Here is a 14,292-nt window from a genome sequence, read left to right as displayed (position 1 = left end):
ATGATTTATGATTTTGGGATACTCTGATATATGATTGTGACTTTTGGAAACTTTTTTTTGTAAAACTTATGGATTTGAAATGATTATAAAAAACAAAAATTTTGCCTTGATTTTGGGATGTTACAATATTTGCATAAGAAATCGACATGCCTTGCATTCCCCATCATTGTTGCAAGTAATCGAATTTCTCACTTTCCCATGAGTTGCCTGAGAGTCGTCTTTTTCATTAAAACCGATGCAAAGAAGAAAATAACTTATAATTACCAATACCCAAGGAGCAAAGGTTTTGAATATCAATAAAGTTGACTCTTAGGTTTTGAAGGAACCCAAACATCTTCCTCAATTTTGATCTTCGATGTGCGACAAAAACATCCACCACTATTCCAAATTTTGCACACGTGTTCCACAAATCTTGCTTAGTTATATGTGAATATTTGATGGAAAGTTTGTAACATAAATAGTTTGTGAGAGATGGTGTATGTCATCATGGTAAGATCCATGAGACCCTAAATGATAAAAACATCATTCCTATTGATGTTTCTTTGTTTTCTTTTTCCCATATATTTCCATTGGTAACATCCCAAAATTCAAGCCCAAAAATTTCATTTCTAATAGAAGAAAACACTTAATAACTTTGTTCCAAACATTGAAAGCATTTCATTTAAAATAAATATCAGAGTCTAATCCCAAAGATCACATAATGCGGAATAATATGGGTGAATGCGATGCGATCGTCACGAGATCATTATCTGAAAACTGAAGGTACCTGAAACCAAAACTGTAAACCGTAAGCACGAAGCTTAATGATTTCCCTAAATACCACATACCATACATATCAACCGGGCCATACATGCCATACATACTGTGAGCCATACATATCAATCATATATCAAATAAGTTGCTATGTGCCGCACATAGTCTTGCTGTTATTCCACGGGCCGCCACGTGGTCTTTCTTTCCAAGCCGGGGGCCACCCCCTGGGTCTTACATACAAGTGATAAGAGCCGCGTCCCGGTCTTCCATGCAAGTATCACAAAGACAACTAGCATACATACTACTCTACTTAGCTAATGAGCATACAATGTGCCAGGAGCCACCTCTCGGTCTTTCATACATATTGCCTAGGGCTAACCCCCGGGTCTTCCCACCGCATATAATAACATACTGTGTGCCAGGAGCCACCTCCTGGTCTTTCATGCATAATGCCTAGGGCTAACCCCCGGGTCTTCCTACCATACATAAACTAAATGGGCCGGCATTATGGCCGTAGACCCATACACACAGTGAGGAGACTCACCTCGTAAGCTGACTGCAGAACCCTGCGAATAAACCTCTTGCTGCTTGCTGGCAGATCCCCGAACTGCTGATCTCTCGACTCCCCGAGCTACCGATCATCATACAACTTAGATAAGTCCCGGATTCTTATAACATAACCATAAGTCCTCACCGGGGTAGAAGACCATTCCACCCCTCACATACTCTTGTCCAAAGGTCTTTAAAATTCAAACTAGGTCAACCTTGGCCATAGTCAAAGTCAACGCTCCGAGTTGACTCAACTCGTCGAGTCACCCCCTTGACTCACTGAGTTCCCAAGCTACTCAAAGTCACGAAACCACGAACCAACTCGTCGAGTCCCTTCTCAGACTCGTCAAGTTCCTTCTGTATAAAATCGAGACAAACCAACTCAACTCGTCGAGTCCCTCCCTGGACTCGGCGAGTTCTTCAATCTGCTAAGCCTTTCTCAATGGATTAAGCCACTATTCTTCAGATCTAAGCTCCAAACTTTGAATACACTCTGGAAATGACCTTAGAAGGGTAAAGTTTCCAACTTTTCTTGTTAATACCCTCACTTAAAGGATTTCACTAAAATCCTAACTCTTTAGGACCTAGATCTTGGTCAACAAGTCATCCATACTCCAAGCTACAACATACAAACATAGATCTGGACCCTTGACCCTTCATGAACACGAAAAGCTTCTACCTTTCCTTCTATGCATGGCCTTTTGGGGCTTAAATGGCCAACATATCCTCTTCTAGCTTGCATGGGGGCTCCAATGGCATAAAGTTTGCACCTTTAAGCCATAACAACCCTTAGTGGTTCCAGATCTGAAAATATAATCCTTTGGGACGTTCATGTCCCATAGATCAAGCTTCTTGGACAAAAACCCCATAAAAGTGACCATAAGGAGATCTAAGAAACTACTAGGCAAGTTAGAAGCTTGATTACCAGAAAATAAAGGAAATGAGATGTTGCTTCTGGATCTACTATCTTCTCCTTGAACCTTCTAGCTCCTTCTTCTTCCACAAGCTTCAAGAACACACAATGATCACTCAAAATGGCTCACAAGCTCACACAAAGCTCTACGGTTTCGTGGATTAGGGATTGGACAATGGAGGTTGGAAATGGGGCTGAAAGGTGGAGAATAGGATGCTTAAATAGGGTACAGAAACTTGGATTTAGGGTTTTCCCAACCCAGACCAACTCGTCGAGTCGGCCCTCCACGACTCGTTGAGTAGATTCCACCAATCGCGTCCCAAACTTGCTCCTACTCGTCTAGTTATCCCCCTTGGACTCGACGAGTAGACCTTCAAAATGCAAAGTATTTCTCTTCATTAGAACTTCCAGATCCGGGTGTTACAACTCTCCCCCACTTAAACTTGACTTCGTCCTCAAAGTCCTCTGCAATCCTCTATCCCGAAAACATCTCACGCAACCACGCCTGTAGCTTTACTCTTACCTATCCTGGACCATCTGATGATTTCCACGGTACTGACACCCGTCATCCTGAGGGTATGACCATCATCCCGCACATTCAGTGGCCCTCCCAAGGAAACTAAAACCAACTACTAGGACCTTCCAAATCCGACGAAGGGTAAATCCTTACTGTCATGCCGAGAACTACTTCTGTCCTTCCGAGATCTGAATTCTATAATGGTCTGTCTCCCCGACGGACCGCCTATGCTCCAGAACTACCATGCCAAGACCTCATCGAGTGACTGACCGAATGCACACTCCCCAACACTGATTATCTCGATGCTATCACCAGAACAAAAATCCCTGTCCATATCTAGCTGTAGAATAGTTATACTTGATAGAAGGCTCAGATAATTCTTTGAGTAAAAGATTCATCCCTGAAATGGTTAGACTAAGACGAGAGCTACGCAACAGGGTCCAATCCATTACTCTAAGATTATGTAATCCGTCTGTAAGTGACTTAGTTCCTCCGATCGATAAGTTATTCCTCACACAGGGATCCTCACATCACCACTTCCATCCGAACATCCTATTGTCCCTTATCCGCTTTCCGGATGAACCGAGACCACCTAGTCCCAACTGATCTTCCATTATCTTGATACCGGACTCCCACCCGGTTTCTGAACTAAAGAACACCCTCTCAGTTGCTCCCAACGGATTCCAAAGAGACTTCAGCTATCGAAATCTACTCTATCCACATTACCCCTCATGACTCCATTGTTCCTACTGATCCTCCCGATCATACCGTCCGACTACCCGTTGCCACCGAATCTACTTCAAAAGGTGAATGCTACCAAAACCACTGTACTCTTACATCACTCCTGGTCTCCAACGACCTACCACTTTCCGAATCCAATCATATTGTGGCCAACTCACATCAATGCGGGCTGTCCTGCCCTGGTCTTGTCCTTCTGAAGAAATCCACAAGTGAATCACTCATCTGATACATTCTCACTGCCGAATAGGGACCAACGAATGCTACGGGCCACCCAACGGTCTTACTATGCCAATATACTAACGACTAACATACGAGTGCTATGGGCCACCCCGCAGTCTCACTATACCAATATACGAATGCTACGGGCCACCCCACAGTCTTACAACGTTTCTGCACTATCTGCCAACTAGTGAACGCTACAGGCCACCCCATAGTCTTACAACAATTCTACACTATCTGCTAGCTAATGCTACGGGCCACCCCGCAGTCTTACCACATGCCTCATGCTATCTGGCCGCTGGTGAATGCTACAACTATCCCGCAGTCTTACAACACTTCCCACGCTAAGTGGATGCTGGTGAATTCTACGGCTATCCCGCAATCTTACAACACGTCCCGCGCTGACTCAACTGCTGACCATGGTTGTACCGCTGATTACTAATCCGAACACACCCTAAAGTCGAGCATACATAACCGATCTAAATACTCAAGCTGAACTTATGTCCTGACTGAACTCCCCAATCTGGTGCCATAAACCTGCTACCGAACATTACTGGAACTTGATCTCTATGTTGGAAAGTCTCCCGAACTTCCAGCTTACACTACCCTCAATCCACACAGCCGCTTGGGCCGTCTTTCTTCCTGAAAAAGATGCGAAACTTATCCCAGTTCCAAATCTGCTCCCGCTTCTGAATGCATTATTTTTTCTCCCCCACTTGGATCCGACTACGTCTTCACGACATGCGAGAATTGAAGGGTTCCCATTCCTTCTTTCCTTACGTGATAGACACACTGACTACCAACGCTTAACCTGGCTAGTGATCCATTACTAGCCCACTCCAAAGATTGCATCATAACTGGAGGCTAGATGAACGCTCTCTGAATTCTCAGTACTGATGACCTTGCATGCTCATCCTGGTGTCTCATTCAAAACTTAAAGTCCAATTAGCCGATGCTTAGGGTCAGCTTCTTCAGTGATAAGCCACTTCCCTTGGCGCTTCCAAAAGCCATCCCAAGCACAAAGACTGAAACCACTGTATCCTGACGATGGTGGATAACCATCCTGCTGAACCTTGGCCACAAACCTTCACGTAATTCCCCTGAACCGATCTCGACCCTAACCAAGATAATACTAAACCCTTCCGAACCAGAAAAAGGGAAAATAACCTTACACTAACTACTAATAATTCCCGGTATGCAATTGGCATATGACATTCCTTGAAAATATAATCCAAATACAAGCAGAAGGATAAACCCATAGGTATACTACTCTCAACCAATGCGAAAAATAAAATCTCTAAGTACCGATAGAACTGAATAGAGTAAAAGATATACATACCTGCCACATGGTCTGCTGGAATCCTGATCTTCCCCTTCTGTCACCGCAAAGCCCTACTCTCTCGTCAATCAGTAATCCTCAACGTAGCCGGGACATACACACTCCTTGCTCCTCCCCTCATTGTCGGGCAATCGACCTTCTTGTGGCCCACCTGGTCGCAATCTTGCTCCTTGAGGGCAATCCCTGCTAACATGACCGGCACTGCCACACTTGTAGCAGCCTACACCCCTAGAGCGACAAACTCCCTTGTGCATTTTCCTGCACGTGCTACACTAACTCCGGTCCTGCTGACCTCTCGCATGCTGGTCAGAAGTCTTGGGTCTCTTCCTGGGACCCTCCAAGATGTGCACCTGATCTGACTTCCTCTTCTCAGTGTGCTCCAAGTCAATCTCTCGCTCTTGGGCTCTACAGATCATATCATTTACGGTCTCGCACCCTGAAATACTCACAAACTTCCTGATGTCATCCCGTAGCATGTAGTGATACCTCACTTTATTCATCTCCTCGTCTGCTACATACTGCGGTACTAATAACACCCTCTCCCAAAACTTGGATGTGATCTCTGCCACAGTCTGTAGTTTGACGGAGATCCAGGAGCTCTCGCGCCAACTGCTGCACCTCAATTGCTGGTGCAAACTCAGCTCGGAACCTGGTCGAGAATTCATCCCATGACATAGCATCGACCGCATCATCACCTAATTCACTACCGACCTCCTCCCACCAATCACGTGCCCGATCCTTCAACAGGCATGAAGCATATCTGACCTTCGCCTCCTCAGGGCATAAAATCATCCTGAATGCACTAGTCATATCTGCTAACCACCTCCTATTGACAATGGGGTCCCTCTCCCCATGAATCGCAGGAGCTCCACATGCACTAAACTCCTAGAAAGTCAGTGTGCGGGCTCCAATGATAGCCATAACCTCCGTACGGAACGCGCCTAAACGCTCATCCACTATCTCCGAGACACAGCGAGAAATCTCTGATGAAATGAACCCTCGCAACTGCTCTCTAATCGGCTCCGTACCTGCACCTGAGCCAGAACACGAACCTGGACCATCTCCCTAAGAGCTGATTTCCGACTGAAATATGACATACCAAAAGTCAAAACATAACCATAGGTCCTTCCCCATAAGCTTCTTAGATTCTCCAAGACTCTCACCGATTTGAGTATGGATCCTGTGCTTTCAGTAGTATGGGCCCAATACTACCTTCCACACCTATCCGTACTTTCTTCAGTAATCATCCCGAATTCTCTAAGTTACTTCCTCAATAAAAGCACCAAAACTCACTACACCACTCCACTTGGCTCACTAAATCATATCCTAGGCTTTCCTAGGTTCCCGAACCCACCCAGTCCTCAGTTGCTGAAAGACTCCTACCAATGACAATTAGCTTCCTCATGAATACAATCACATGCAACAGAGATCAGATAATCCTTCGATTAAAAGACTCATCCCTAGAACGGTTAGACTCAGACAAGAGCTACGCAATAGGGTCAAGTCCATCACTCTGAGATTATCCGGCCTGTGTCCCATGTGACTTAGCATATTCGCTTAGTAGCTAACTCACATCACTAAGAGTCCCACAAAGCACAAAGCAAGCAGCATTCAGACAATGGAAAATCTAACCAACATACTCCAATCAAACCTTTCTATCCTCTCATCAGGAATCTGTACTAGCATGTAATTCAAAGGCTTATACAATCAGGCATAACATAGACATGTCATCCTACTACTGGTTGATCAGTTCTAGCATGCAAATCTACAAGCTCATATAAGCATACAAAGGCATATCTCTTAGATCCTTAGCTCTAATCTATCATGCGAATCACATAATCATATCATATCACATAACAAACATGTATTGGCATTTTAGGAACCACTTACTTGAGCTTGATCGATTGCACGCATCACCCCTTTTTCTCTTTTTAAAACCCTTTTTATAAAAAAATGATTCTCTTTTGAAAACTTTCATACCAAGTCTTCAGTTTGAGTTCAGACACACCCGAAAGTATGTCCGAATCCCTCAAACCAACGCTTTGATACCAACTTGTAACATCCCAAAATTCAAGACCAAAAATTTCATTTCTAATATAAGAAAACACTTAATAACTTTGTTCCAAATATTGAAATTTAAAATAAATATCAAAGTCTAATCCCGAAGATCACATAATGCGGAATAATATGGGTGAATGCGATGCGATCGTCACGAGCTCCTTATCTGAAAACTGAAGGTACCTGAAACCAAAACTGTAAACCGTAAGCACGAAGCTTAGTGATTTCCCCAAATACCACATACCATACATATCAACCGGGCCATACATGCCATACATACTGTGAGCCATACATATCAATCATATATCAAATAAGTTGCTATGTGCCGCACATAGTCTTGCTGTTATACCACGGGCCGCCACGTGGTCTTTCTTGCCAAGCCGGGGGCCACCCCCTGGGTCTTACATACAAGTGCCAAGAGCCGCCTCCCGGTCTTCCATGCAAGTATCACAAAGACAACTAGCATACATACTACTCTACTTAGCTAATGAGCATACAATGTGCCAGGAGCCACCTCCCGGTCTTTCATACATATTGCCTAGGGCTAACCCCCGGGTCTTCTTACCGCATATAATAACATACTGTGTGCCAGGAGCCACCTCCTGGTCTTTCATGCATAATGCCTAGGGCTAACCCCCGGGTCTTCCTACCATACATAAACTAAATGGGCCGGCATTATGGCCGTAGACCCATACACACAGTGAGGAGACTCACCTCGTAAGCTGACTGCAGAACCCTGCGAATAAACCTCTTGCTGCTTGCTGGCAGATCCCCGAACTGCTGATCTCTCGACTCCCCGAGCTACCGATCATCATACAACTTAGATAAGTCCCGGATTCTTATAACATAACCATAAGTCCTCACCGGGGTAGAAGACCATTCCACCCCTCACATACTCTTGTCCAAAGGTCTTTAAAATTCAAACTAGGTCAACCTTGGCCATAGTCAAAGTCAACGCTCCGAGTTGACTCAACTCGTCGAGTCACCCCCTTGACTCACCGAGTTCCCAAGCTACTCAAAGTCACGAAACCACGAACCAACTCGTCGAGTCCCTTCTCAGACTCGTCAAGTTCCTTCTGTATAAAATCGAGACAAACCAACTCAACTCGTCGAGTCCCTCCCTGGACTCGGCGAGTTCTTCAATCTGCTAAGCCTTTCTCAATGGATTAAGCCACTATTCTTCAGATCTAAGCTCCAAACTTTGAATACACTCTGGAAATGACCTTAGAAGGGTAAAGTTTCCAACTTTTCTTGTTAATACCCTCACTTAAAGGATTTCACTAAAACCCTAACTCTTTAGGACCTAGATCTTGGTCAACAAGTCATCCATACTCCAAGCTACAACATACAAACATAGATCTGGACCCTTGACCCTTCATGAACACGAAAAGCTTCTACCTTTCCTTCTATGCATGGCCTTTTGGGGCTTAAATGGCCAACATATCCTCTTCTAGCTTGCATGGGGGCTCCAATGGCATAAAGTTTGCACCTTTAAGCCATAACAACCCTTAGTGGTTCCAGATCTGAAAATATAATCCTTTGGGACGTTCATGTCCCATAGATCAAGCTTCTTGGACAAAAACCCCATAAAAGTGACCATAAGGAGATCTAAGAAACTACTAGGCAAGTTAGGGTTTTCCCAACCCAGACCAACTCGGATTTAGGGTTTTCGCAACCCAGACCAACTCGTCGAGTCGGTCCTCCACGACTCGTCGAGTAGATTTGTCACACCCCGAAACCGTGATGGCGGAATCGTTCCGGGGTGGAGGACGTCATGCGTAGTATCACAACATATGTATAGCAAGCATAGTAAACACAACCAAACATTGAATACAAATATGAAAAGTGTTTACATCATTTTGAAACTTGTTTTAAATACATCAAAAGTATGTATAATATAGAAAACATGACTCTTATTGCTCCGGCTTCACCGAATTCCTGGAAGTACCTGTCTACTAATTCCATGAGAATACAAGCAGTTTTGAAAGAATATCAGCATAAAGCTGGTGAGTTCATAAGCATTTAGTTTTAGAGAAAAATGTTCTTTGATTCTTTTGAAAAGTATTCCTCAAGAAAATCCTATATTTTCTTATGAAAGGTAGTGTTGAAAGAGTATCTATTAGTAGAAGATAAACCATCAGTTTTAGAAAGCATGTTATCTGTCCTAGAGGTAGAGATGCCAGTTTAGATATTCCTAAATGCTATTAGTATATATAAAAGTAGTTTTATTATTTAAAATAAAACTAATGAAGGGTAGAGAGTCTGTAAACAAAATTAGTTTATACTTATTTGCGAGTCGTATAACCATACTTGATATGACCGAGAGACCTTTATAACGTTCTTCAGGTGTTAAGCTAAATGACATTTGTTCACCACAGGCATGCCTGCCTAACTGTAGCTAGCAGTTCTGGTGTGGGATTGTCAGTCCCGAATAGATATATTCACAAATCTCACGCTCTCCCTCCAGGAGACTCTGGTTATACTAAACGGATTTATCACTATACACCTAAGTGCACAGTATTGAAGTAGAGCCTCACAATTCTGTATAATCTAGTTTACTAGCGAGAAACAGTATAAAACAATAATTATCCTTGAATAATAGTACTTTATACTCCTGACAAAATATATAACATAAACTAAATCTGCCATAGTTTATATATATTCATTTATGAAATCTGATTAAGTAGAGAATGCCTAGAGGGTTATCCCAAACTATACCCATTATAGTTTATTAGTGTTGATATGGAAAATGATTTGTAAAACCTTTCTGAAAGCTATGAAGTTGGATTTCCAAAATAGAAGTTTCCCTTATGCTCAACATATTACAAAAAGAGATAAAATATCCGAATATGTTATTAAACGTGGAAATCGTTGGACTGCATTAATAAGTTTAAAACTTAACAAAATACTTAGAGTTTGGCTTGTATTCCCCCCTGAAAACATTAAAAACGTGGAAAATGTAGGGGTATGAACTCACCTCGGGTTATTTGAATGAAGGATCGACACGAAACGCTGGATGTTCAAGTGAAGCCTTGAACACGATTTGATCCTAAATTACATGCAATGACACATAAAGGAGTCAAATGGAGGTATTTCCCCACTAAATGTGATGGAGAACCACTCTAGGAACTTGGGACTACTTGCAGTAAGGGTTAGAGCCCTAAAGGATTGCGTGAGGTGAGTGTATGGCCACCTTTAAGGTGTGTGCGGCCATGGGTGTGCGGCCCAAGGGGTGTGCGGCCATACACCCATAATGGAAGGTGTTCTTGGGGTGTTTCAAGGTCCATACTTGCAATCCATGAAGTGTTCTAGGTCTATACCCAATTGTAGTGCAAGATAAGGGTCCTAAAGGTGCGTTTATGGTCCTAGAATGAGTGTATGGTCGCACACAAGAGTGTGTGGTCGCACACATGGGTGTGCTGCCGTACACTTGGAGTGTGCTGCCGCACAAGGGCGTGTGCGGCCGTACACAGGTGTGTGCGGTCGTACACCCCTCACTAAGATGTCCAAAAATGCCAATCCAAAGTACAACAAGGCTAGGGGCATGTCTACATCGAATATGGAAGTTAAACTCTCACTTTGGAGGGTGTTTTAAGGGTGTGCGGCCGCACTCACTTCCAACACGAAGAACATGTCCATTTTTGCACACATAGAGCTTGGATAGAGTGGTCTTTCATGGATTGTAAGCTAGAGGAAGAAGTACTCACGTTCTTGAAGCTTTGGAAGGTTCAAAGTTGGAGAAACTTGAGAGGAAATGATGTTGTGTGCTGCCAAGGTGCTAAAGGAATGAAAGGAAGGAGGCTACCCTTTATATAGGAGTAAGGGTGCTGCCCAAAAGTGAGTGTGCTGCCAAGGGAGTGGGTGTGCGGCCGCACACCCATGTGTACGGCCGTACACTCCTCCAAGAGGCGTGTATGGCCCGGTTTCCTCACTATATCGCATGATGACTCATTCCTAATCTCAACCTTGGTCAAGTTTAATCTTAGAATACTTAAATGAACCCTTAAATAGAACCAAAAATCGACAAAATAAGTTAAATATTGATTGAATTGACTAAGAGTACAGGATTGAAGTTTCCGGGTTGTCACATCATCCCCCCGTTAAAGGGAATTTCGTCCCGAAATTCAAGAATAACGTCCAATCATGAACTTGGAAAGAGATGGGGGTACTTCTGCTTCATTGAATCCTCGCGCTCCAAAGTGAATTCAGGTCCCCGCTTGGCATTCCAGCGGACCTTCACTATTGGGATGCGACTTTGTTTCGTACGTTTGACTTCCCGATCCATGATTTCGACAGGTTCTTCCACGAAGTGTAGACCCTCGTCTAATTCGATCTCATCGAGAGGAACCACAAGTGTCTCATCAGACAGACACTTTTTCAGAGTCGACACGTGGAAGACAGGATGGATGTTGCTGAGCTCTCGTGGTAACTGGAGTTTGTATGCTACGGGACCGATCCTAGAAAGGATCTCGAATGGTCCAATGTACCTTGGGTTTAGCTTTCCACGTTTTCCGAAACGTATCATGCCTTTCCAGGGTGAGACCTTCAGAAGGACGCGGTCACCGACCTGGAATTCCAAGAGTTTTCGTCTCTTATCGGCGTAGCTCTTTTGTCTATCTCGTGAGGCTTTCAATCGTTCTCGGATTTGTACAATTTTCTCAGTTGTCTCTCGGATGATTTCAGGACCAGTGAGAGTGCTGTCAGGGACTTGACCCTTGACTAGCTGCGTGTCACCCACTTCAGCCCAGCACAGAGGGGATCTGCACTTGCGGCCATAGAGGGCTTCAAACGGTGCAGCCTTGATGCTGGTATGGTAGCTGTTGTTGTAGGAAAATTCAAGCAAAGGAAGATGAGTGTCCTATGACGCGCCGAAGTCGATGACGCAGGCCCTCAACATATCTTCCAATGTCTGAATTGTTCTCTCACTCTATCCATCAGTCTGCGGATGATAAGCCGTGCTCATATCCAATTTAGTTCCAAGTGCTTTCTGTAGTGATTGCCAGAATCTTGAGGTAAACCTGCTATCTCGGTCGGAGATAATGGATACAGGTACCCCATGAAGGCGAACTATCTCTTGAATGTAGATCCGCGTGAGTCTCTCCATCTTGAAGTTTTCTTTGATTGGCAGGAAGTGGGCAGATTTAGTCAACCGATCGACAACTACCCAGATGGCGTCGTGCCCGCTTGGAGATCTGGGTAATTTGGTGATAAAATCCATGGTGATCATTTCCCATTTCCACTCAGGTATTTCCGGCTGCTGAAGCAAACCTGAGGGTTTTTGATATTCTACCTTCACCTTTGCACAAGTCAAACACTTGCCCACGAAGTCGATGACGCAGGCCCTCAACATATCTTCCAATGTCTGAATTGTTCTCTCACTCTGTCCATCAGTCTGCGGATGATAAGCCGTGCTCATGTCCAATTTAGTTCCAAGAGCTTTCTGTAGTGATTGCCAGAATCTTGAGGTAAGCCTGCTATCTCGGTCGGAGATAATGGATACAGGTACCCCATGAAGGCGAACTATCTCTTGAATGTAGATCCACGTGAGTCTTTCCATCTTGAAGTTTTCTTTGATTGGCAGGAAGTGGGCAGATTTAGTCAACCGATCGACAACTACCCAGATGGCGTCGTGCCCACTTGGAGATCTGGGTAATTTGGTGATAAAATCCATGGTGATCATTTCCCATTTCCACTCAGGTATTTACGGCTGCTGAAGCAAACCCGAGGGTTTTTGATATTCTACCTTCACCTTGGCACAAGTCAAACACTTGCCCACGAAAGTAGCAATTTCTGCTTTCATGTTTGGCCACCAATAGAGTCGTTTGAGATCCATATACATTTTATCTGACCCTGGGTGAACGGAGTATCTCGTTTTGTGAGCTTCGTTCATGACAACTTCTCTGTAACCACCATACTTCGGGGTCCAGATACGGTCCATGAAATAGTAAACTCAGTCTCCCTTGACCTCTATGTTCTTTTCCATTCCCCGCAAGGCTTCATCTGCCATGTTCTCGGGTTTTAAGGCTTCCAGCTGGGCCTCTCAGATCTGTGCGGACAAATGGGAATGGATGGTCATTGTTAGTGCCTTCACCTTACGCCCTGAATACTCCTTTCGGCTGAGGGCATCTGCTACTGATGGGTTTTGTACAAACAATCCTATGTGTGCATGCAACCCTAGAGTTAGATCTATGTTATCACTATTAGTTATACAACATTATGAACACATAATAAAACCCTAATGATGCTTACTATTTTCGAAATTAACCAAAAAGGTTAGATTACATACCTCTTGTTGTTATATTGTAATAACAACTTAAATCTTCAAAACCCTAAGTCTTGAAAGCAAGCACCACAAGTGTAGTGCCTCTAATGGCTCACAAACACCAAGAGCAAATGGAGAGGTAATAGAGAGAGAGAAGAGGTATAGAATTTCGTCCCTAGGACCCCTTGGGAAGGCATGGACGAATTCATGAGCCTTAGGGGTCTTTATATAGGTGTAGAGATTAAGGTTTCAGTCCTTATCCTTATCTAGTTGCTTGCCCACCAAGCAATCATAAGATAAGCCTTGAAATCCCTTATCCTTTATCCTTTGGACGATTTCAAGGATCCTTATCTCCTTGAATTCGTTCAACCCATATTTAGGATAACCATTACCATATTTTGTAACTATCACATAATTACAATTCAGCCCCTCTAGTTTAATTAATTACACTTGATCACAAAATTAATTCTTAATTAATTATTGACTGATATTAATTAAACAAATATGATTTCTCCTTTAATATATTATTCTTATAACATATTAATAAATCATAATAACCTCTTTCTCTATTATTTCTCCAGTCAAGTTGCTTTGGTGAAGGCAACCCAAAAGGACCATGCACAATCGGGTCAAGTACTTACCAAATATGGTTACAGGCTTAGACACTAATCCAACAGTCTCCCACTTGGATAAGTCTAGTAACCACAAATGTAAGTACAACTCGATTAGCAATCGTAGCTCTCAAAGACGCTGTCAAACTCTGATCTTATCAGTAACCTGTCCTTTAGATAAGGGATCATATATTCCTCCATTCTAGATATCGTATAGACGTGAGACATGGATTGAAATCATTCTCTCAGTCTATGTGTTGTTTCCCGATTTCCGATTTATGACGACTGACTAATTGAACAAATCAAATTAGCCCTAGCCCGGCCGAGCAT

Source organism: Lactuca virosa, chromosome 9 (genome assembly GCF_052849685.1).
Source record: "Lactuca virosa cultivar CGN04683 chromosome 9, Lactuca_virosa_CGN04683_v6, whole genome shotgun sequence".
In the NCBI taxonomy this organism is placed as follows: domain Eukaryota; kingdom Viridiplantae; phylum Streptophyta; class Magnoliopsida; order Asterales; family Asteraceae; genus Lactuca; species Lactuca virosa.
This window is presented reverse-complemented; position numbering follows the sequence as displayed.